Genomic DNA, 23,812 nt, shown 5'->3' on the forward strand with positions numbered 1-23,812 from the left:
CAGGGAGAGCACCAGTGCCAACACCATCACCAGCCCAGACCAGGGGGACTACCAGTGCCAGCACCACCACCAACCCATCCCAGACCAGAGGGAGCACCAGTGCCAGCACCACCACCAACCCATCCCAGACCAAAGGGAAACCAGTGGCAGCACCAACACCAGCCCAGACCAGGGGGAGCACCAGTGCCAGCACCATCACCAGCCCATCCGAGACCAAAGGGAAACCAGTGGCAGCACCAACACCAGCCCAGACCAGGGGGAGCACCAGTGCCAGCACCATAGCCAGCCCAGACCAGGGGGGAGCACCAGTGCCAGAACCATAGCCAGACCAGGCCAGGGGGCTACCAGTGCCAGCACCACCAACAACCCAGACCAGAGGGAGCACCAGTGCCAGCACCATAGCCAGACCACACCAGGGGGAGCACCAGTGTCAGGACCATAGCCAGCCCAGACCAGGCGGAGCACCAGTGCCAGCACCACAACCAGCCTATCCGAGACCAAAGGGAACACCCGTGCCAGCACAACCACCAACCCAGCCCAAACCAGAGGGAGGACCAGTGCCAGAACCACCGCCAGCCCATACCAGACCACAAGGAAAACCAGTGCCAGCACCAACACCAGCCCAGACCAGAGGTAACACCAGTGCCAGCACCACCACCAGCACAGACCAGGGGGAACACCAGTGCCAGCACCATAGCAAGCCCAGACCAGGGAGAGCACCAGTGCCAACACCATCACCAGCCCAGACCAGGGGGACTACCAGTGCCAGCACCACCACCAACCCATCCCAGACCAGAGGGAGCACCAGTGCCAGCACCACCACCAACCCATCCCAGACCAAAGGGAAACCAGTGGCAGCACCAACACCAGCCCAGACCAGGGGGAGCACCAGTGCCAGCACCATCACCAGCCCATCCGAGACCAGAGGGAACACATCCAGCACCAACACCAGCCCTGACCAGACCAGAGGAACCACTAGTACCAGCACCCCAATACCAGTCCAGCCCAAACCAGAGGGAATACCAGTGCCAGCACCATAGCCTGCCCAGACCAGGGGGAGCACCAGTGCCAGCACCACCACCAGCCCATCCAAGCCCATAGGGAGCACCAGTGCCAGCACCATCCCTGACCAGAGGGACCACCAGTGCCAGCACCACCACCAGCCCATCCGAGACCAGAGGGAGCACCAGTGCCAGGACCAACACCAGCCCTGACCAGAGGGAACACCAGTGCCAGCACCACCACCAGCCCATCCGAGACCAGAGGGAACACATCCAGTACCAACAGCCGCCCTGACCAGACCAGAGGGAACACCAGTGCCAGCACCATAGCCAGCCCAGATCATGGAGACTACCAGTGCCAGCACCACCACCAGCCCATCCGAGACCAGAGGGAGCACCAGTGCTAGCACCAGCACCAGCCCTGACCAGAGGGAACACCAGTGCCAGCACCACCACCAGCCCATCCGAGACCAGAGGGAGCACCAGTGCCAGCACCAACACCAGCCCTGACCAGAGGGACACCAGTGCCAGCACCACCACCAGCCCATCCGAGACCAGAGGGAACACGTCCAGCATCAACACCAGCCCTAACCAGACCAGAGAGAACACTAGTGCCAGCACCACCACCAGCCCATCCGAGACCAGAGGGAGCACCAGTGCCAGAACCATAGCTAGCCCGGACCAGGGGGAACACCAGTGCCAGAACCAAAGTCAGCCCAGACCAGGGGGACTACCAGTGCCAGCACCACCACCAACCCAGACCACAGGGAGCATCAGTGCCAGCACCAGCTCCAGCCCTGACCAGAGGGAAAACCAGTGCCAGCTCCACCTCCATCCCTGACCAGAAGAGCACCAGTGCCAGCTCCACCGCCAGCCCAGACCAGGAGAGCACCAGTGCCAGCACCACCACCAGCCCTGACCAGAGGGAACACCAGTGCCAGCACCACCACAAGCCCTGACCAGAGGGACCACCACTGCCAGCACCAGCCCTGACCAGAGTGAACACCAGTGCCAGCACCATAGCCAGCCCAGACCAGGGGGAATACCAGTGCCAGCACCACCACCAGCCCATCCCAGACCACAGGGAAAACCAGTGCCAGCACCACCACCAGCCCTGACCAGAGGGACCACCAGTGCCAGCACCAGCAATGACCAGAGTGAACACCAGTGCCAGTAGCATAGCCAGCCCTGACCAGAGGCAACACCAGTGCCAGACCATCACCAACGCAGCCTCGCCCTGACCAGGGGGGAGTACCAATGTAAGCACCAGCCCAGCCAAGAACATAGGGAACACCAGTGCCAGCACCCCAATACCACCCCAGTCCAGATCAGAGGGAGCGCAACGCCAGCACCAGCCCAGCCAAGACCAGAGGGAGCACCAGTGCCAGCACCAGCCCTTACCGGACGTGAGGGAGCACCAGTGCCAGCACCAACACCAGCCCTGACTAGAGGGAACACTAGTGCCAGCACCCCAATACCAGCCCAGTCCAGATGAGAGGGAGCGCCAGTGCCTGCACCACCACCACCACCAGCCCAGACCAGAGGGAGCACCAGTGCCAGCACCACCGCCAGCCCAGACCAGGGGGAACACCAGTGCCAGCACCAGTGCCAGCACCAGCCCAGTGAAGACCAGAGGGCGCACCAGTGCCAGCACCACCACTAGCCTATCCCAGACCAGAGGGACAACCAGTCGCACCAACACCAGCCCTGACCTTAGGGACCACCAGTGCCAGCACCACCACCAGCCCATCCGAGACCAGAGGGAGCACCAGTGCCAGGACCAACACCAGCCCTGACCAGAGGGTACACCAGTGCCAGCACCACCACCAGCCCATCCAAGACCAGAGGGAACACATCCAGTACCAACACCGCCCCTGACCAGACCAGAGGAACACCCGTGCCAGCACAACCACCAACCCAGCCCAGACCAGAGGGAGGACCAGTGCCAGAACCACCGCCAGCCCATACCAGACAACAAGGAAAATCAGTGCCAGCACCAACACCAGCCCAGACCAGAGGTAACACCAGTGCCAGCACCACCGCCAGCACAGACCAGGGAGAACACCAGTGCCAGCACCATAGCCATCCCAGACCAGGGAGAGCACCAGTGCCAGCACCACCACCAGCCCAGACCAGACCAGAGGGAGCACCAGTGCCAGCACCACCACCAACCCATCCCAGACCACAGGGAAACCAGTGCCAGCACCAACACCAGCCCAGACCAGGGGGAGCACAAGTGCCAGCACCACCACCAGCCCATCCGAGACCAGAGGGAACACATCCAGCACCGACACCAGTCCTGACCAGACCAGAGGGACCACTAGTCCCAGCACCCCAATACCAGTCCAGCCCAAACCAGAGGGAATACCAGTGCCAGCACCAAAGCCTGCCCAGACCAGGGGGAGCGCCAGTGCCAGCACCACCACCAGCCCATCCGAGCCCATAGGGAGCACAAGTGCCAGCACCATCCCTGACCAGAGGGACCACCAGTGCCAGCACCACCACCAGCCCATCCGAGACCAGAGGGAGCACCAGTGCCAGGACCAACACCAGCCCTGACCAGAAGGAACACCAGTGCCAGCACCACCACCAGCCCATCCGAGACCAGAGGGAACACATCCAGTACCAACACCAGCCCTGACCAGACCAGACCAGAGGGAACACCAGTGCCAGCACCATAGCCAGCCCAGACCAGGGAGACTACCAGTGCCAATACCACCACCAGCCCATCCGAGACCAGAGGGAGCACCAGTGCCAGCACCAACACCAGCCCTGACCAGAGGGACACCAGTGCCAGCACCACCACCAGCCCATCCGAGACCAGAGGGAACACGTCCAGCATCAACACCAGCCCTGACCAGACCAGAGAGAACACCAGTGCGGCACCCCAATACCAGTCCAGCCCAGACCAGAGGGAACACTAGTGCCAGCACCACCACCAGCCCATCCGAGACCAGAGGGAGCACCAGTGCCAGAACCACTGCCAGCCCATACCAGACCACAAGGAAAACCAGTGCCAGCACCAACACCAGCCCAGACCAGAGGTAACACCAGTGCCAGCACCACCGCCAGCACAGACCAGGGGGAACACCAGTGCCAGCACCATAGCAAGCCCAGACCAGGGAGAGCACCAGTGCCAGCACCACCACCAGCCCAGACCAGGGGGACTACCAGTGCCAGCACCACCACCAACCCATCCCAGACCAGAGGGAGCACCAGTGCCAGCACCACCATCCCAGACCACAGGGAAACCAGTGGCAGCACCAACACCAGCCCAGACCAGGGGGAGCACCAGTGCCAGCACCACCACCAGCCCATCCGAGACCAGAGGGAACACATCCAGCACCAACACCAGCCCTGACCAGACCAGAGGGACCACTAGTACCAGCACCCCAATACCAGTCCAGCCCAAACCAGAGGGAATACCAGTGCCAGCACCATAGCCTGCCCAGACCAGGGGGAGCACCAGTGCCAGCACCACCACCAGCCCATCCGAGCCCATAGGGAGCACCAGTGCCAGCACCATCCCTGACCAGAGGGACCACCAGTGCCAGCACCACCACCAGCCCATCCGAGACCAGAGGGAGCACCAGTGCCAGCACCAACACCAGCCCTGACCAGAGGGAACACCAGTGCCAGCACCACCACCAGCCCATCCGAGACCAGAGGGAACACATCCAGTACCAACACCAGCCCTGACCAGACCAGAGGGAACACCAGTGCCAGCACCATAGCCAGCCCAGATCAGGGAGACTACCAGTGCCAGCACCACCACCAGCCCATCCGAGACAAGAGGGAGCACCAGTGCTAGCACCAGCACCAGCCCTGACCAGAGGGAACACCAGTGCCAGCACCACCACCAGCCCATCGGAGACCAGAGGGAACACGTCCAGCATCAACACCAGCCCTGACCAGACCAGAGAGAACACTAGTGCCAGCACCACCACCAGCCCATCCGAGACCAGAGGGAGCACCAGTACCAGAACCATAGCTAGCCCGGACCAGGGGGAACACCAGTGCCAGAACCAAAGTCAGCCCAGACCAGGGGGACTACCAGTGCCAGCACCACCACCAACCCAGACCACAGGGAGCATCAGTGCCAGCACCAGCTCCAGCCCTGACCAGAGGGAACACCAGTGCCAGCTCCACCTCCATCCCTGACCAGGAGAGCAAAAGTGCCAGCTCCACCGCCAGCCCAGAGCAGGAGAGCACCAGTGCCAGCACCACCACCAGCCCTGACCAGAGGGAACACCAGTGCCAGCACCACCACAAGCCCTGACTAGAGGGACCACCACTGCCAGCACCAGCCCTGACCAGAGTGAACACCAGTGCCAGCACCATAGCCAGCCCAGACCAGGGGGAATACCAGTGCCAGCACCACCACCAGCCCATCCCAGACCACAGGGAAAACCAGTGCCAACACCACCACCAGCCCTGACCAGAGGGACCACCAGTGCCAGCACCAGCAATGACCAGAGTGAACACCAGTGCCAGCAGCATAGCCAGCCCTGACCAGAGGGAACACCAGTGCCAGACCATCACCAGCGCAGCCTCGCCCTGACCAGGGGGGAGTACCAATGTAAGCACCAGCCCAGCCAAGAACATAGGGAACACCAGTGCCAGCACCCCAATACCACCCCAGTCCAGATCAGAGGGAGCGCAAGCGCCAGCACCAGCCCAGCCAAGACCAGAGGGAGCACCAGTGCCAGCACCAGCCCTTACCGGACGTGAGGGAGCACCAGTGCCAGCACCAACACCAGCCCTGACTAGAGGGAACACTAGTGCCAGCACCCCAATACCAGCCCAGTCCAGATGAGAGGGAGCGCCAGTGCTAGCACCACCACCACCACCAGCCCAGACCAGAGGGAGCACCAGTGCCAGCACCACCACCAGCCCATCCGAGACCAGAGGGAACACATCCAGCACCGACACCAGTCCTGACCAGACCAGAGGGACCACTAGTACCAGCACCCCAATACCAGTCCAGCCCAAACCAGAGGGAATACCAGTGCCAGCACCATAGCCTGCCCAGACCAGGGGGAGCACCAGTGCCAGCACCACCACCAGCCCATCCGAGCCCATAGGGAGCACAAGTGCCAGCACCATCCCTGACCAGAGGGACCACCAGTGCCAGCACCACCACCAGCCCATCCGAGACCAGAGGGAACACATCCAGTACCAACACCAGCCCTGACCAGACCAGAGGGAACACCAGTGCCAGCACCATAGCCAGCCCAGACCAGGGAGACTACCAGTGCCAATACCACCACCAGCCCATCCGAGACCAGAGGGAGCACCAGTGCCAGCACCAACACCAGCCCTGACCAGAGGGACACCAGTGCCAGCACCACCACCAGCCCATCCGAGACCAGAGGGAACACGTCCAGCATCAACACCAGCCCTGACCAGACCAGAGAGAACACCAGTGCGGCACCCCAATACCAGTCCAGCCCAGACCAGAGGGAACACTAGTGCCAGCACCACCACCAGCCCATCCGAGACCAGAGGGAGCACCAGTGCCAGAACCATAGCTAGCCCAGACCAGGGGGAGCACCAGTGCCAGAACAAAAGTCAGCCCAGACCAGGGGGACTACCAGTGCCAGCACCACCACCAACCCAACCCAGAGCACAGGGAGCACCAATGCCAGCACCAGCTCCAGCCCTGACCAGAGGGAACACCAGTGCCAGCTCCACCTCCATCCCTGACCAGGAGAGCACCAGTGCCAGCTCCACCGCCAGCCCAGACCAGGAGAACACCAGTGCCAGCCCCACCATCAGCCCTGACCAGAGGGAACACCAGTGCCAGCACCAACGCCAGCCCTGACCAGAGGGAACACCAGTGCCAGCACCAACACCAGCCCATCCCAGACCAGAGGAAACACCAGTGCCAGCACCAACACCAGTCCATCCCAGACCAGAGGGAACACCAGTGCCAGCACCAACACCAGCCCATCCCCGACCAGAGGGAACACCAGTGCCAGCACCAACATTAGCCCATCCCAGACCAGAGGGAGCACCAGTGCCACCACCAAGGCCAGCCCTGACCAGAGGGAGCACCAGTGCCAGCACCACCGCCAGCCCTGACCAGAGAGAAAACCAGTGCCAGCACCATAGCCAGCCCAGACCAGGGGGAACACCAGTGCCGGAATCATAGCCAGCCCAGACCAGGGGGACTACTAGTGCCAGCACCACCACCAAACCATCCCAGACCAGAGGGAACACCAGTGCCAGCACCACCACCAATCCATCCCAGACCAGAGGGAACACCAGTGCCAGCACCACCACCAATCCATCCCAGACCAGAGGGAGCACCAGTGCCAGCACCACCAACCCATCCCAGACCAGAGGGAGCACCGGTGCCAGCACCACCGCCAGCCCAGACCAGGGGGAGCACCAGTGCCAGCACAAACACCAGCCCAGACCAGGGGGAGCACCAACACCAGCCCAGACCAGGGGGAGCACCAGTGCCAGAATCATAGCCAGCCCAGACCAGGGGGACTACCAGTGCCAGTACCACCACCAACCCATCCCAGACCAGAGGGAGCACCAGTGCCAGCACCACCGCCAGCCCTGACCAAAGGGAACACCAGTGCCAGCACCATAGCCAGCCCTGACCAGAGGGAACACCAGTGCCAGCACCACCACCAACCCATCCCAGACCAGAGGGATCACCACCGCCAGCCCTGACCAGAGGGAACACCAGTGCCAGCACCACCGCCAGCCCTGACCAGAGGGAACACCAGTGCCAGCACCAACACCAGCCCATCCCAGACCGGAGGGAGCACCAGTGCCAGCACCAACGCCATCCCTGACCAGAGGGAACACCAGTGCCAGCACCAACACCAGCCCATCCCAGACCAGAGGGAGCACCAGTGCCAGCACCAATGCCATCCCTGACCAGAGGGAACACCAGTGCCAGCATCAACACCAGCCCATCCCAGACCAGAGGGAACACCAGTGCCAGCACCAACACCAGTCCATCCCAGACCAGGGGGACTACCAGTGCCAGCACCACCACCAACCCATCCCAGACCAGAGGGAGCACCAGTGCCAGCACCACCGCCAGCCCTGACCAGACCAGAGGGAACACTAGTGCCAGCACCAACACCAGTCCAGACCAGGGGGAGCACCAGTGCCAGAATCATAGCCAGCCCAGACCAGGGGAACTACCAGTGCCAGTACCACCACCAACCCATCCCAGACCAGAGGGAACACCAGTGCCAGAACCAACACCAGCCCTGACCAGAGAGAACACCAGTGCCAGCACCAACACCAGCCCAGACCAGGGGGAGCACCAGTGCCAGAATCATAGCCAGCCCAGACCAGGGGGACTACCAGTGCCAGTACCACCACCAACCCATCCCAGACCAGAGGAAGCACCAGTGCCAACACCACCGCCAGCCCTGACCAGAGGGAACACCAGTGCCAGCACCAGCCCAGTCAAGACCAGAGGGAGCACCAGTGCCAGCACCACCACCAACCCATCCCAGACCACAGGGAACACCAGTGCCAACACCAACACCAGCCCAGACCAGGGGGAGCACCAGTGCCAGAATCATAGCCAGCCCAGACCAGGGGGACTACCAGTGCCAGTACCACCACCAACCCATCCCAGACCAGAGGGGGCACCAATGCCAGCACCACCACCATCCCATCCCAGACCAGAGGGAGCACCAGTGCCAGCACCACCGCCAGCCCATCTCAGACCAGAGGGAGCACCAGTGCCAGCACCAAAACCAGCCCTGACCAGAGGGAACACCAGTGCCAGCACCACCTCCAAGCCATCCCAGATCAGAGGGATCACCAGTGCCAGCACCACCGCCAGCCCTGACCAGAGGGAACACCAGTGCCAGCACCACCGCCAGCCCTGACCAGAGGGAACACCAGTGCCAGCACCAACACCAGCCCATCCCAGACCAGAGGGAGCACCAGTGCCAGCACCAATGCCAGCCCTGACCAGAGAGAACACCAGGGCCAACACCAACACCAGTCCATCCCAGACCAGAGGGAACACCAGTGCCAGCACCAACACCAGCCCATCCCAGACCAGAGGGAACACCAGTGCCAGCACCAACACTAGCCCATCTCAGACCAGAGGGAGCACCAGTGCCACCACCAAGACCAGCCCTGACCAGAGGGAGCACCAGTGCCAGCACCACCGCCAGCCCTGACCAGAGGGAAAACCAGTGCCAGCACCATAGGCAGCCCAGACCAGGGGGAGCATCAGTGCCGGAATCATAGCCAGCCCAGACCAGGGGGACTACTTGTGCCAGCACCACCACCAAACCATCCCAGACCAGAGGGAACACCAGTGCCAGCACCACCACCAATCCATCCCAGACCAGAGGGAGCACCAGTGCCAGCACCACCAATCCATCCCAGACCAGAGGGAGCACCAGTGCCAGCACCACCGCCAGCCCAGACCAGGGGGAGCACCAGTGCCAGCACCAACACCAGCCCAGACCATGGGGAGCACCAACACCAGCCCAGACCAGTGGGAGCACCAGTGCCAGAATCATAGCCAGCCCAGACCAGGGGGACTACCAGTGCCAGTACCACCACCAACCCATCCCAGACCAGAGGGAGCACCAGTGCCAGCACCACCACCAGCCCTGACCAAAGGGAACACCAGTGCCAGCACCATAGCCAGCCCAGACCAGAGGAAACACCAGTGCCAGCACCACCGCCAACCCAACCAAGACCAGAGGGAACACCAGTGCCAGAACCAACACCAGCCCTGACCAGAGAGAACACCAGTGCCAGCACCAACACCACCCCTGACCAGAGGGAGCACCAGTGCCAGCACCATAGCCAGCCCAGACCAGTGGGAGCACAGTGCCAGAATCATAGCCAGCCCAGACCAGGGGGAGCTGCATTGCCAGAATCATAGCCAGCCCAGACAAGGGGGACTGCCAGTGCCAGTACCACCATCGCTGCCAGCCCTGACCAGAGGGAACACCAGTGCCAGCACCACCACCAACCCATCCCAGACCACAGGGAACACCAGTGCCAGCACCAACACCCGCCCAGACCAGGGGGAGCACCAGTGCCAGAATCAGAGCCAGCATAGACCAGGGGGACTACCAGTGCCAGTACCACCACCAAACCATCCCAGACCAGCGGGAGCACCAGTGCCAGCACCACCACCAACCCATCCCTTACCAGAGGCAACACCAGTGCCAGCACCACCACCAACCCATCCCAGACCAGAGTGAGCACCAGTGCCAGCACCACTGCCAGCCCTGACCAGAGGGAACGCCAGTGTCAGCACCAACACCAGCCCTGACCAGAGGGAACACCAGTTCCAGCACCATAGCCAGCCCGGACCAGAGGGAACACCACTGCCAGCACCATCGCCAGCCCAGCCCCGGCCAGGGGGAGCCCCAGTGCCAGCACCATCAGCAGCAGCGCCAATGCAGCCTCGACCAGAGGCAGGAACAGCATCAGAGCCACCGCCACCCATCCTGGACCAGGAGGGCACCAGTGCCAGGACCACCGCCAGCCCTGACCAGAGGGAACACCAGTGCCAGCACCACCACCAACCCATCCCAGACCAGAGGGAGCACCAGTGCCAGCACCACCGCCAGCCTTGACCAGAGGGAGCACCAGTGCCAGCACCACCGCTAGCCCTGACCAGAGGGAACAACAGTGCTAGCACCATAGCCAGCCCAGACCAGGGGGAGCACCAGTGCCAGAATCATAGCCAGCCCAGACCAGGGGGACTACCAGTGCCAGCACCACCACCAACCCATCCCAGACCAGAGGGAGAACCAGTGCCAGCACCACTGCCAGCCCTGAACATAGGGAACACCAGTGCCAGCACCATAGCCAGCCCAGACCAGGGGGAGCACCAGTGCCAGAACCATAGCCAGACCAGACCAGGGGGCTACCAGTGCCAGCACCACCAACAACCCAGACCAGAGGGAGCACCAGTGCCAGCACCATAGCCAGACCAGACCAGGGGGAGCACCAGTGCCAGAACCATAGCCAGCCCAGACCAGGCGGAGCACCAGTGCCAGCACCACAACCAGCCTATCCGAGACCAAAGGGAACACCCGTGCCAGCACAACCACCAACCCAGCCCAGACCAGAGGGAGGACCAGTGCCAGAACCACCGCCAGCCCATACCAGACCACAAGGAAAACCAGTGCCAGCACCAACACCAGCCCAGACCAGAGGTAACACCAGTGCCAGCACCACCGCCAGCACAGACCAGGGGGAACACCAGTGCCAGCACCATAGCAAGCCCAGACCAGGGAGAGCACCAGTGCCAGCACCACCACCAGCCCAGACCAGGGGGACTACCAGTGCCAGCACCACCACCAACCCATCCCAGACCAGAGGGAGCACCAGTGCCAGCACCACCACCAACCCATCCCAGACCACAGGGAAACCAGTGGCAGCACCAACACCAGCCCAGACCAGGGGGAGCACCAGTGCCAGCACCACCACCAGCCCATCCGAGACCAGAGGGAACACATCCAGCACCAACACCAGCCCTGACCAGACCAGAGGGACAACTAGTACCAGCACCCCAATACCAGTCCAGCCCAAACCAGAGGGAATACCAGTGCCAGCACCATAGCCTGCCCAGACCAGGGGGAGCACCAGTGCCAGCACCACCACCAGCCCATCCGAGCCCATAGGGAGCACCAGTGCCAGCACCATCCCTGACCAGAGGGACCACCAGTGCCAGCACCACCACCAGCCCATCCGAGACCAGAGGGAGCACCAGTGCCAGCACCAACACCAGCCCTGACCAGAGGGAACACCAGTGCCAGCACCACCACCAGCCCATCCGAGACCAGAGGGAACACATCCAGTACCAACACCAGCCCTGACCAGACCCGAGGGAACACCAGTGCCAGCACCATAGCCAGCCCAGATCAGGGAGACTACCAGTGCCAGCACCACCACCAGCCCATCCGAGACCAGAGGGAGCACCAGTGCTAGCACCAGCACCAGCCCTGACCAGAGGGAACACCAGTGCCAGCACCACCACCAGCCCATCGGAGACCAGAGGGAGCACCAGTGCCAGCACCAACACCAGCCCTGACCAGAGGGACACCAGTGCCAGCACCACCACCAGCCCATCCGAGACCAGAGGGAACACGTCCAGCATCAACACCAGCCCTGACCAGACCAGAGAGAACACTAGTGCCAGCACCACCACCAGCCCATCCGAGACCAGAGGGAGCACCAGTGCCAGAACCATAGCTAGCCCGGACCAGGGGGAACACCAGTGCCAGAACCAAAGTCAGCCCAGACCAGGGGGACTACCAGTGCCAGCACCACCACCAACCCAGACCACAGGGAGCATCAGTGCCAGCACCAGCTCCAGCCCTGACCAGAGGGAACACCAGTGCCAGCTCCACCTCCATCCCTGACCAGGAGAGCACCAGTGCCAGCTCCACCGCCAGCCCAGACCAGGAGAGCACCAGTGCCAGCACCACCACCAGCCCTGACCAGAGGGAACACCAGTGCCAGCACCACCACAAGCCCTGACTAGAGGGACCACCACTGCCAGCACCAGCCCTGACCAGAGTGAACACCAGTGCCAGCACCATAGCCAGCCCAGACCAGGGGGAATACCAGTGCCAGCACCACCACCAGCCCATCCCAGACCACAGGGAAAACCAGTGCCAACACCACCACCAGCCCTGACCAGAGGGACCACCAGTGCCAGCACCAGCAATGACCAGAGTGAACACCAGTGCCAGCAGCATAGCCAGCCCTGACCAGAGGGAACACCAGTGCCAGACCATCACCAGCGCAGTCTCGCCCTGACCAGGGGGGAGTACCAATGTAAGCACCAGCCCAGCCAAGAACATAGGGAACACCAGTGCCAGCACCCCAATACCACCCCAGTCCAGATCAGAGGGAGCGCAAGCGCCAGCACCAGCCCAGCCAAGACCAGAGGGAGCACCAGTGCCAGCACCAGCCCTTACCGGACGTGAGGGAGCACCAGTGCCAGCACCAACACCAGCCCTGACTAGAGGGAACACTAGTGCCAGCACCCCAATACCAGCCCAGTCCAGATGAGAGGGAGCGCCAGTGCCAGCACCACCACCACCACCAGCCCAGACCAGAGGGAGCACCAGTGCCAGCACCACCGCCAGACCAGACCAGGGGGAACACCAGTGCCAGCACCAGTGCCAGCACCAGCCCAGTGAACACCAGAGGGCGCACCAGTGCCAGCACCACCACTAGCCTATCCCAGACCAGAGGGACAACCAGTGGCACCAACACCAGCCCTGACCTTAGGGACCACCAGTGCCAGCACCACCACCAGCCCATCCGAGACCAGAGGGAGCACCAGTGCCAGGACCAACACCAGCCCTGACCAGAGGGTACACCAGTGCCAGCACCACCACCAGCCCATCCGAGACCAGAGGGATCACATCCAGTACCAACACCACCCCTGACCAGACCAGAGGAACACCCGTGCCAGCACAACCACCAACCCAGCCCAGACCAGAGGGAGGACCAGTGCCAGAACCACCGCCAGCCCATACCAGACCACAAGGAAAATCAGTGCCAGCACCAACACCAGCCCAGACCAGAGGTAACACCAGTGCCAGCACCACCGCCAGCACAGACCAGGGGGAACACCAGTGCCAGCAACATAGCCAGCCCAGACTAGGGAGAGCACCAGTGCCAGCACCACCACCAGCCCAGACCAGGGGGACTACCAGTGCCAGCACAACCACCAACCCAGCCCAGACCAGAGGGAGGACCAGTGCCAGAACCACCGCCAGCCCATACCAGACCACAAGGAAAATCAGTGCCAGCACCAACACCAGCCCTGACTAGAGGGAACACTAGTGCCAGCACCCCAATACCAGCCCAGTCCAGATGAGAGGGAGCGCCAGTGCCAGCACCACCACCACCACCAGCCCAGACCAGAGGGAGCACCAGTGCCAGAACCAACACCAGCCCTGACCAGAGAGAACACCAGTGCCAGCACCAACACCACCCCTGACCAGAGGGAGCACCAGTGCCAGCACCATAGCCAGCCCAGACCAGTGGGAGCACAGTGCCAGAATCATAGCCAGCCCAGACCAGGGGGAGCTGCATTGCCAGAATCATAGCCAGCCCAGACAAGGGGGACTGCCAGTGCCAGTACCACCATCACTGCCAGCCCTGACCAGAGGGAACACCAGTGCCAGCACCACCACCAACCCATCCCAGACCACAGGGAACACCAGTGCCAGCACCAACACCCGCCCAGACCAGGGGGAGCACCAGTGCCAGAATCAGAGCCAGCATAGACCAGGGGGACTACCAGTGCCAGTACCACCACCAAACCATCCCAGACCAGAGGGAGCACCAGTGCCAGCACCACCACCAACCCATCCCTTACCAGAGGCAACACCAGTGCCAGCACCACCACCAACCCATCCCAGACCAGAGTGAGCACCAGTGCCAGCACCACTGCCAGCCCTGACCAGAGGGAACGCCAGTGTCAGCACCAACACCAGCCCTGACCAGAGGGAACACCAGTTCCAGCACCATAGCCAGCCCTGACCAGAGGGAACACCACTGCCAGCACCATCGCCAGCCCAGCCCCAGCCAGGGGGAGCCCCAGTGCCAGCACCATCAGCAGCAGCGCCAATGCAGCCTCGACCAGAGGCAGGAACAGCATCAGAGCCACCGCCACCCATCCTGGACCAGGAGGGCACCAGTGCCAGGACCACCGCCAGCCCTGACCAGAGGGAACACCAGTGCCAGCACCACCACCAACCCATCCCAGACCAGAGGGAGCACCAGTGCCAGCACCACCGCCAGCCTTGACCAGAGGGAGCACCAGTGCCAGCACCACCGCTAGCCCTGACCAGAGGGAACAACAGTGCTAGCACCATAGCCAGCCCAGACCAGGGGGAGCACCAGTGCCAGAATCATAGCCAGCCCAGACCAGGGGGACTACCAGTGCCAGCACCACCACCAACCCATCCCAGACCAGAGGGAGAACCAGTGCCAGCACCACTGCCAGCCCTGAACATAGGGAACACCAGTGCCAGCACCATAGCCAGCCCAGACCAGGGGGAGCACCAGTGCCAGAACCATAGCCAGACCAGACCAGGGGGCTACCAGTGCCAGCACCACCAACAACCCAGACCAGAGGGAGCACCAGTGCCAGCACCATAGCCAGACCAGACCAGGGGGAGCACCAGTGCCAGAACCATAGCCAGCCCAGACCAGGCGGAGCACCAGTGCCAGCACCACAACCAGCCTATCCGAGACCAAAGGGAACACCCATGCCAGCACAACCACCAACCCAGCCCAGACCAGAGGGAGGACCAGTGCCAGAACCACCGCCAGCCCATACCAGACCACAAGGAAAACCAGTGCCAGCACCAACACCATCCCAGACCAGAGGTAACACCAGTGCCAGCACCACCGCCAGCACAGACCAGGGGGAACACCAGTGCCAGCACCATAGCAAGCCCAGACCAGGGAGAGCACCAGTGCCAGCACCACCACCAGCCCAGACCAGGGGGACTACCAGTGCCAGCACCACCACCAACCCATCCCAGACCAGAGGGAGCACCAGTGCCAGCACCACCACCAACCCATCCCAGACCACAGGGAAACCAGTGGCAGCACCAACACCAGCCCAGACCAGGGGGAGCACCAGTGCCAGCACCACCACCAGCCCATCCGAGACCAGAGGGAACACATCCAGCACCAACACCAGCCCTGACCAGACCAGAGGGACCACTAGTACCAGCACCCCAATACCAGTCCAGCCCAAACCAGAGGGAATACCAGTGCCAGCACCATAGCCTGCCCAGACCAGGGGGAGCACCAGTGCCAGCACCACCACCAGCCCATCCGAGCCCATAGGGAGCACCAGTGCCAGAACCATCCCTGACCAGAGGGACCACCAGTGCCAGCACCACCACCAGCCCATCCGAGACCAGAGGGAGCACCAGTGCCAGCACCAACACCAGCCCTGACCAGAGGGAACACCAGTGCCAGCACCACCACCAGCCCATCCGAGACCAGAGGGAACACATCCAGTACCAACACCAGCCCTGACCAGACCCGAGGGAACACCAGTGCCAGCACCATAGCCAGCCCAGATCAGGGAGACTACCAGTGCCAGCACCACCACCAGCCCATCCGAGACCAGAGGGAGCACCAGTGCTAGCACCAGCACCAGCCCTGACCAGAGGGAACACCAGTGCCAGCACCACCACCAGCCCATCGGAGACCAGAGGGAGCAACAGTGCCAGCACCAACACCAGCCCTGACCAGAGGGACACCAGTGCCAGCACCACCACCAGCCCATCCGAGACCAGAGGGAACACGTCCAGCATCAACACCAGCCCTGACCAGACCAGAGAGAACACTAGTGCCAGCACCACCACCAGCCCATCCGAGACCAGAGGGAGCACCAGTGCCAGAACCATAGCTAGCCCGGACCATGGGGAACACCAGTGCCAGAACCAAAGTCAGCCCAGACCAGGGGGACTACCAGTGCCAGCACCACCACCAACCCAGACCACAGGGAGCATCAGTGCCAGCACCAGCTCCAGCCCTGACCAGAGGGAACACCAGTGCCAGCTCCACCTCCATCCCTGACCAGGAGAGCACCAGTGCCAGCTCCACCGCCAGCCCAGACCAGGAGAGCACCAGTGCCAGCACCACCACCAGCCCTGACCAGAGGGAACACCAGTGCCAGCACCACCACAAGCCCTGACTAGAGGGACCACCACTGCCAGCACCAGCCCTGACCAGAGTGAACACCAGTGCCAGCACCATAGCCAGCCCAGACCAGGGGGAATACCAGTGCCAGCACCACCACCAGCCCATCCCAGACCACAGGGAAAACCAGTGCCAACACCACCACCAGCCCTGACCAGAGGGACCACCAGTGCCAGCACCAGCAATGACCAGAGTGAACACCAGTGCCAGCAGCATAGCCAGCCCTGACCAGAGGGAACACCAGTGCCAGACCATCACCAGCGCAGCCTCGCCCTGACCAGGGGGGAGTACCAATGTAAGCACCAGCCCAGCCAAGAACATAGGGAACACCAGTGCCAGCACCCCAATACCACCCCAGTCCAGATCAGAGGGAGCGCAAGCGCCAGCACCAGCCCAGCCAAGACCAGAGGGAGCACCAGTGCCAGCACCAGCCCTTACCGGACGTGAGGGAGCACCAGTGCCAGCACCAACACCAGCCCTGACTAGAGGGAACACTAGTGCCAGCACCCCAATACCAGCCCAGTCCAGATGAGAGGGAGCGCCAGTGCCAGCACCACCACCACCACCAGCCCAGACCAGAGGGAGCACCAGTGCCAGCACCACCACCAGCCCATCCGAGACCAGAGGGAACACATCCAGCACCGACACCAGTCCTGACCAGACCAGAGGGACCACTAGTACCAGCACCCCAATACCAGTCCAGCCCAAACCAGAGGGAATACCAGTGCCAGCACCATAGCCTGCCCAGACCAGGGGGAGCACCAGTGCCAGCACCACCACCAGCCCATCCGAGCCCATAGGGAGCACAAGTGCCAGCACCATCCCTGACCAGAGGGACCACCAGTGCCAGCACCACCACCAGCCCATCCGAGACCAGAGGGAGCACCAGTGCCAGGACCAACACCAGCCCTGACCAGAAGGAACACCAGTGCCAGCACCACCACCAGCCCATCGGAGACCAGAGGGAACACATCCAGTACCAACACCAGCCCTGACCAGACCAGAGGGAACACCAGTGCCAGCACCATAGCCAGCCCAGACCAGGGAGACTACCAGTGCCAATACCACCACCAGCCCATCCGAGACCAGAGGGAGCACCAGTGCCAGCACCAACACCAGCCCTGACCAGAGGGACACCAGTGCCAGCACCACCACCAGCCCATCCGAGACCAGAGGGAACACGTCCAGCATCAACACCAGCCCTGACCAGACCAGAGAGAACACCAGTGCGGCACCCCAATACCAGTCCAGCCCAGACCAGAGGGAACACTAGTGCCAGCACCACCACCAGCCCATCCGAGACCAGAGGGAGCACCAGTGCCAGAACCATAGCTAGCCCAGACCAGGGGGAGCACCAGTGCCAGAACCAAAGTCAGCCCAGACCAGGGGGACTACCAGTGCCAGCACCACCACCAACCCAACCCAGACCACAGGGAGCACCAATGCCAGCACCAGCTCCAGCCCTGACCAGAGGGAACACCAGTGCCAACTCCACCTCCATCCCTGACCAGGAGAGCACCAGTGCCAGCTCCACCGCCAGCCCAGACCAGGAGAACACCAGTGCCAGCCCCACCATCAGCCCTGACCAGAGGGAACACCAGTGCCAGCACCAACGCCAGCCCTGACCAGAGGGAACACCAGTGCCAGCACCAACACCAGCCCATCCCAGACCAGAGGAAACACCAGTGCCAGCACCAACACCAGTCCATCCCAGACCAGAGGGAACACCAGTGCCAGCACCAACACCAGCCCATCCCCGACCAGAGGGAACACCAGTGCCAGCACCAACATTAGCCCATCCCAGACCAGAGGGAGCACCAGTGCCACCACCAAGGCCAGCCCTGACCAGAGGGAGCACCAGTGCCAGCACCACCGCCAGCCCTGACCAGAGAGAAAACCAGTGCCAGCACCATAGCCAGCCCAGACCAGGGGGAACACCAGTGCCGGAATCATAGCCAGCCCAGACCAGGGGGACTACTAGTGCCAGCACCACCACCAAACCATCCCAGACCAGAGGGAACACCAGTGCCAGCACCACCACCAATCCATCCCAGACCAGAGGGAACACCAGTGCCAGCACCACCACCAATCCATCCCAGACCAGAGGGAGCACCAGTGCCAGCACCACCAACCCATCCCAGACCAGAGGGAGCACCGGTGCCAGCACCACCGCCAGCCCAGACCAGGGGGAGCACCAGTGCCAGCACAAACACCAGCCCAGACCAGGGGGAGCACCAACACCAGCCCAGACCAGGGGGAGCACCAGTGCCAGAATCATAGCCAGCCCAGACCAGGGGGACTACCAGTGCCAGTACCACCACCAACCCATCCCAGACCAGAGGGAGCACCAGTGCCAGCACCACCGCCAGCCCTGACCAAAGGGAACACCAGTGCCAGCACCATAGCCAGCCCTGACCAGAGGGAACACCAGTGCCAGCACCACCACCAACCCATCCCAGACCAGAGGGATCACCACCGCCAGCCCTGACCAGAGGGAACACCAGTGCCAGCACCACCGCCAGCCCTGACCAGAGGGAACACCAGTGCCAGCACCAACACCAGCCCATCCCAGACCGGAGGGAGCACCAGTGCCAGCACCAACGCCATCCCTGACCAGAGGGAACACCAGTGCCAGCACCAACACCAGCCCATCCCAGACCAGAGGGAGCACCAGTGCCAGCACCAATGCCATCCCTGACCAGAGGGAACACCAGTGCCAGCATCAACACCAGCCCATCCCAGACCAGAGGGAACACCAGTGCCAGCACCAACACCAGTCCATCCCAGACCAGGGGGACTACCAGTGCCAGCACCACCACCAACCCATCCCAGACCAGAGGGAGCACCAGTGCCAGCACCACCGCCAGCCCTGACCAGACCAGAGGGAACACTAGTGCCAGCACCAACACCAGTCCAGACCAGGGGGAGCACCAGTGCCAGAATTATAGCCAGCCCAGACCAGGGGAACTACCAGTGCCAGTACAACCACCAACCCATCCCAGACCAGAGGGAACACCAGTGCCAGAACCAACACCAGCCCTGACCAGAGAGAACACCAGTGCCAGCACCAACACCAGCCCAGACCAGGGGGAGCACCAGTGCCAGAATCATAGCCAGCCCAGACCAGGGGGACTACCAGTGCCAGTACCACCACCAACCCATCCCAGACCAGAGGAAGCACCAGTGCCAACACCACCGCCAGCCCTGACCAGAGGGAACACCAGTGCCAGCACCAGCCCAGTCAAGACCAGAGGGAGCACCAGTGCCAGCACCACCACCAACCCATCCCAGACCACAGGGAACACCAGTGCCAACACCAACACCAGCCCAGACCAGGGGGAGCACCAGTGCCAGAATCATAGCCAGCCCAGACCAGGGGGACTACCAGTGCCAGTACCACCACCAACCCATCCCAGACCAGAGGGGGCACCAATGCCAGCACCACCACCATCCCATCCCAGACCAGAGGGAGCACCAGTGCCAGCACCACCGCCAGCCCTGACCAGTGGGAATGCCAGTGCCAGCACCAAAACCAGCCCTGACCAGAGGGAACACCAGTGCCAGCACCACCACCAAGCCATCCCAGATCAGAGGGATCACCAGTGCCAGCACCACCGCCAGCCCTGACCAGAGGGAACACCAGTGCCAGCACCACCGCCAGCCCTGACCAGAGGGAACACCAGTGCCAGCACCAACACCAGCCCATCCCAGACCAGAGGGAGCACCAGTGCCAGCACCAATGCCAGCCCTGACCAGAGAGAACACCAGGGCCAACACCAACACCAGTCCATCCCAGACCAGAGGGAACACCAGTGCCAGCACCAACACCAGCCCATCCCAGACCAGAGGGAACACCAGTGCCAGCACCAACACTAGCCCATCTCAGACCAGAGGGAGCACCAGTGCCACCACCAAGACCAGCCCTGACCAGAGGGAGCACCAGTGCCAGCACCACCGCCAGCCCTGACCAGAGGGAAAACCAGTGCCAGCACCATAGGCAGCCCAGACCAGGGGGAGCATCAGTGCCGGAATCATAGCCAGCCCAGACCAGGGGGACTACTTGTGCCAGCACCACCACCAAACCATCCCAGACCAGAGGGAACACCAGTGCCAGCACCACCACCAATCCATCCCAGACCAGAGGGAGCACCAGTGCCAGCACCACCAATCCATCCCAGACCAGAGGGAGCACCAGTGCCAGCACCACCGCCAGCCCAGACCAGGGGGAGCACCAGTGCCAGCACCAACACCAGCCCAGACCATGGGGAGCACCAACACCAGCCCAGACCAGTGGGAGCACCAGTGCCAGAATCATAGCCAGCCCAGACCAGGGGGACTACCAGTGCCAGTACCACCACCAACCCATCCCAGACCAGATGGAGCACCAGTGCCAGCACCACCACCAGCCCTGACCAAAGGGAACACCAGTGCCAGCACCATAGCCAGCCCAGACCAGAGGAAACACCAGTGCCAGCACCACCGCCAACCCAACCAAGACCAGAGGGAACACCAGTGCCAGAACCAACACCAGCCCTGACCAGAGAGAACACCAGTGCCAGCACCAACACCACCCCTGACCAGAGGGAGCACCAGTGCCAGCACCATAGCCAGCCCAGACCAGTGGGAGCACAGTGCCAGAATCATAGCCAGCCCAGACCAGGGGGAGCTGCATTGCCAGAATCATAGCCAGCCCAGACAAGGGGGACTGCCAGTGCCAGTACCACCATCACTGCCAGCCCTGACCAGAGGGAACACCAGTGCCAGCACCACCACCAACCCATCCCAGACCACAGGGAACACCAGTGCCAGCACCAACACCCGCCCAGACCAGGGGGAGCACCAGTGCCAGAATCAGAGCCAGCATAGACCAGGGGGACTACCAGTGCCAGTACCACCACCAAACCATCCCAGACCAGAGGGAGCACCAGTGCCAGCACCACCACCAACCCATCCCTTACCAGAGGCAACACCAGTGCCAGCACCACCACCAACCCATCCCAGACCAGAGTGAGCACCAGTGCCAGCACCACTGCCAGCCCTGACCAGAGGGAACGCCAGTGTCAGCACCAACACCAGCCCTGACCAGAGGGAACACCAGTTCCAGCACCATAGCCAGCCCTGACCAGAGGGAACACCACTGCCAGCACCATCGCCAGCCCAGCCCTGGCCAGGGGGAGCCCCAGTGCCAGCACCATCAGCAGCAGCGCCAATGCAGCCTCGACCAGAGGCAGGAACAGCATCAGAGCCACCGCCACCCATCCTGGACCAGGAGGGCACCAGTGCCAGGACCACCGCCAGCCCTGACCAGAGGGAACACCAGTGCCAGCACCACCACCAACCCATCCCAGACCAGAGGGAGCACCAGTGCCAGCACCACCGCCAGCCTTGACCAGAGGGAGCACCAGTGCCAGCACCACCGCTAGCCCTGACCAGAGGGAACAACAGTGCTAGCACCATAGCCAGCCCAGACCAGGGGGAGCACCAGTGCCAGAATCATAGCCAGCCCAGACCAGGGGGACTACCAGTGCCAGCACCACCACCAACCCATCCCAGACCAGAGGGAGAACCAGTGCCAGCACCACTGCCAGCCCTGAACATAGGGAACACCAGTACCAGCACCATAGCCAGCCCAGACCAGGGGGAGCACCAGTGCCAGAACCATAGCCAGACCAGACCAGGGGGCTACCAGTGCCAGCACCACCAACAACCCAGACCAGAGGGAGCACCAGTGCCAGCACCATAGCCAGACCAGAGCAGGGGGAGCACCAGTGCCAGAACCATAGCCAGCCCAGACCAGGCGGAGCACCAGTGCCAGCACCACAACCAGCCTATCCGAGACCAAAGGGAACACCCGTGCCAGCACAACCACCAACCCAGCCCAGACCAGAGGGAGGACCAGTGCCAGAACCACCGCCAGCCCATACCAGACCACAAGGAAAATCAGTGCCAGCACCAACACCAGCCCAGACCAGAGGTAACACCAGTGCCAGCACCACCGCCAGCACAGACCAGGGGGAACACCAGTGCCAGCACCATAGCAAGCCCAGACCAGGGAGAGCACCAGTGCCAGCACCACCACCAGCCCAGACCAGGGGGACTACCAGTGCCAGCACCACCACCAACCCATCCCAGACCAGAGGGAGCACCAGTGCCAGCACCACCACCAACCCATCCCAGACCACAGGGAAACCAGTGGCAGCACCAACACCAGCCCAGACCAGGGGGAGCACCAGTGCCAGCACCACCACCAGCCCATCCGAGCCCATAGGGAGCACCAGTGCCAGCACCATCCCTGACCAGAGGGACCACCAGTGCCAGCACCACCACCAGCCCATCCGAGACCAGAGGGAGCACCAGTGCCAGCACCAACACCAGCCCTGACCAGAGGGAACACCAGTGCCAGCACCACCACCAGCCCATCCGAGACCAGAGGGAACACATCCAGTACCAACACCAGCCCTGACCAGACCCGAGGGAACACCAGTGCCAGCACCATAGCCAGCCCAGATCAGGGAGACTACCAGTGCCAGCACCACCACCAGCCCATCCGAGACCAGAGGGAGCACCAGTGCTAGCACCAGCACCAGCCCTGACCAGAGGGAACACCAGTGCCAGCACCACCACCAGCCCATCGGAGACCAGAGGGAGCACCAGTGCCAGCACCAACACCAGCCCTGACCAGAGGGAACACCAGTGCCAGCACCACCACCAGCCCATCCGAGACCAGAGGGAACACGTCCAGCATCAACACCAGCCCTGACCAGACCAGAGAGAACACTAGTGCCAGCACCACCACCAGCCCATCCGAGACCAGAGGGAGCACCAGTGCCAGAACCATAGCTAGCCCGGACCAGGGGGAACACCAGTGCCAGAACCAAAGTCAGCCCAGACCAGGGGGACTACCAGTGCCAGCACCACCACCAACCCAGACCACAGGGAGCATCAGTGCCAGCACCAGCTCCAGCCCTGACCAGAGGGAACACCAGTGCCAGCTCCACCTCCATCCCTGACCAGGAGAGCACCAGTGCCAGCTCCACCGCCAGCCCAGACCAGGAGAGCACCAGTGCCAGCACCACCACCAGCCCTGACCAGAGGGAACA

This window comes from Ambystoma mexicanum, chromosome 5p (assembly GCF_040938575.1).
Source record: "Ambystoma mexicanum isolate Mex_15411 chromosome 5p, UKY_AmexF1_1, whole genome shotgun sequence".
Classification (NCBI taxonomy): domain Eukaryota; kingdom Metazoa; phylum Chordata; class Amphibia; order Caudata; family Ambystomatidae; genus Ambystoma; species Ambystoma mexicanum.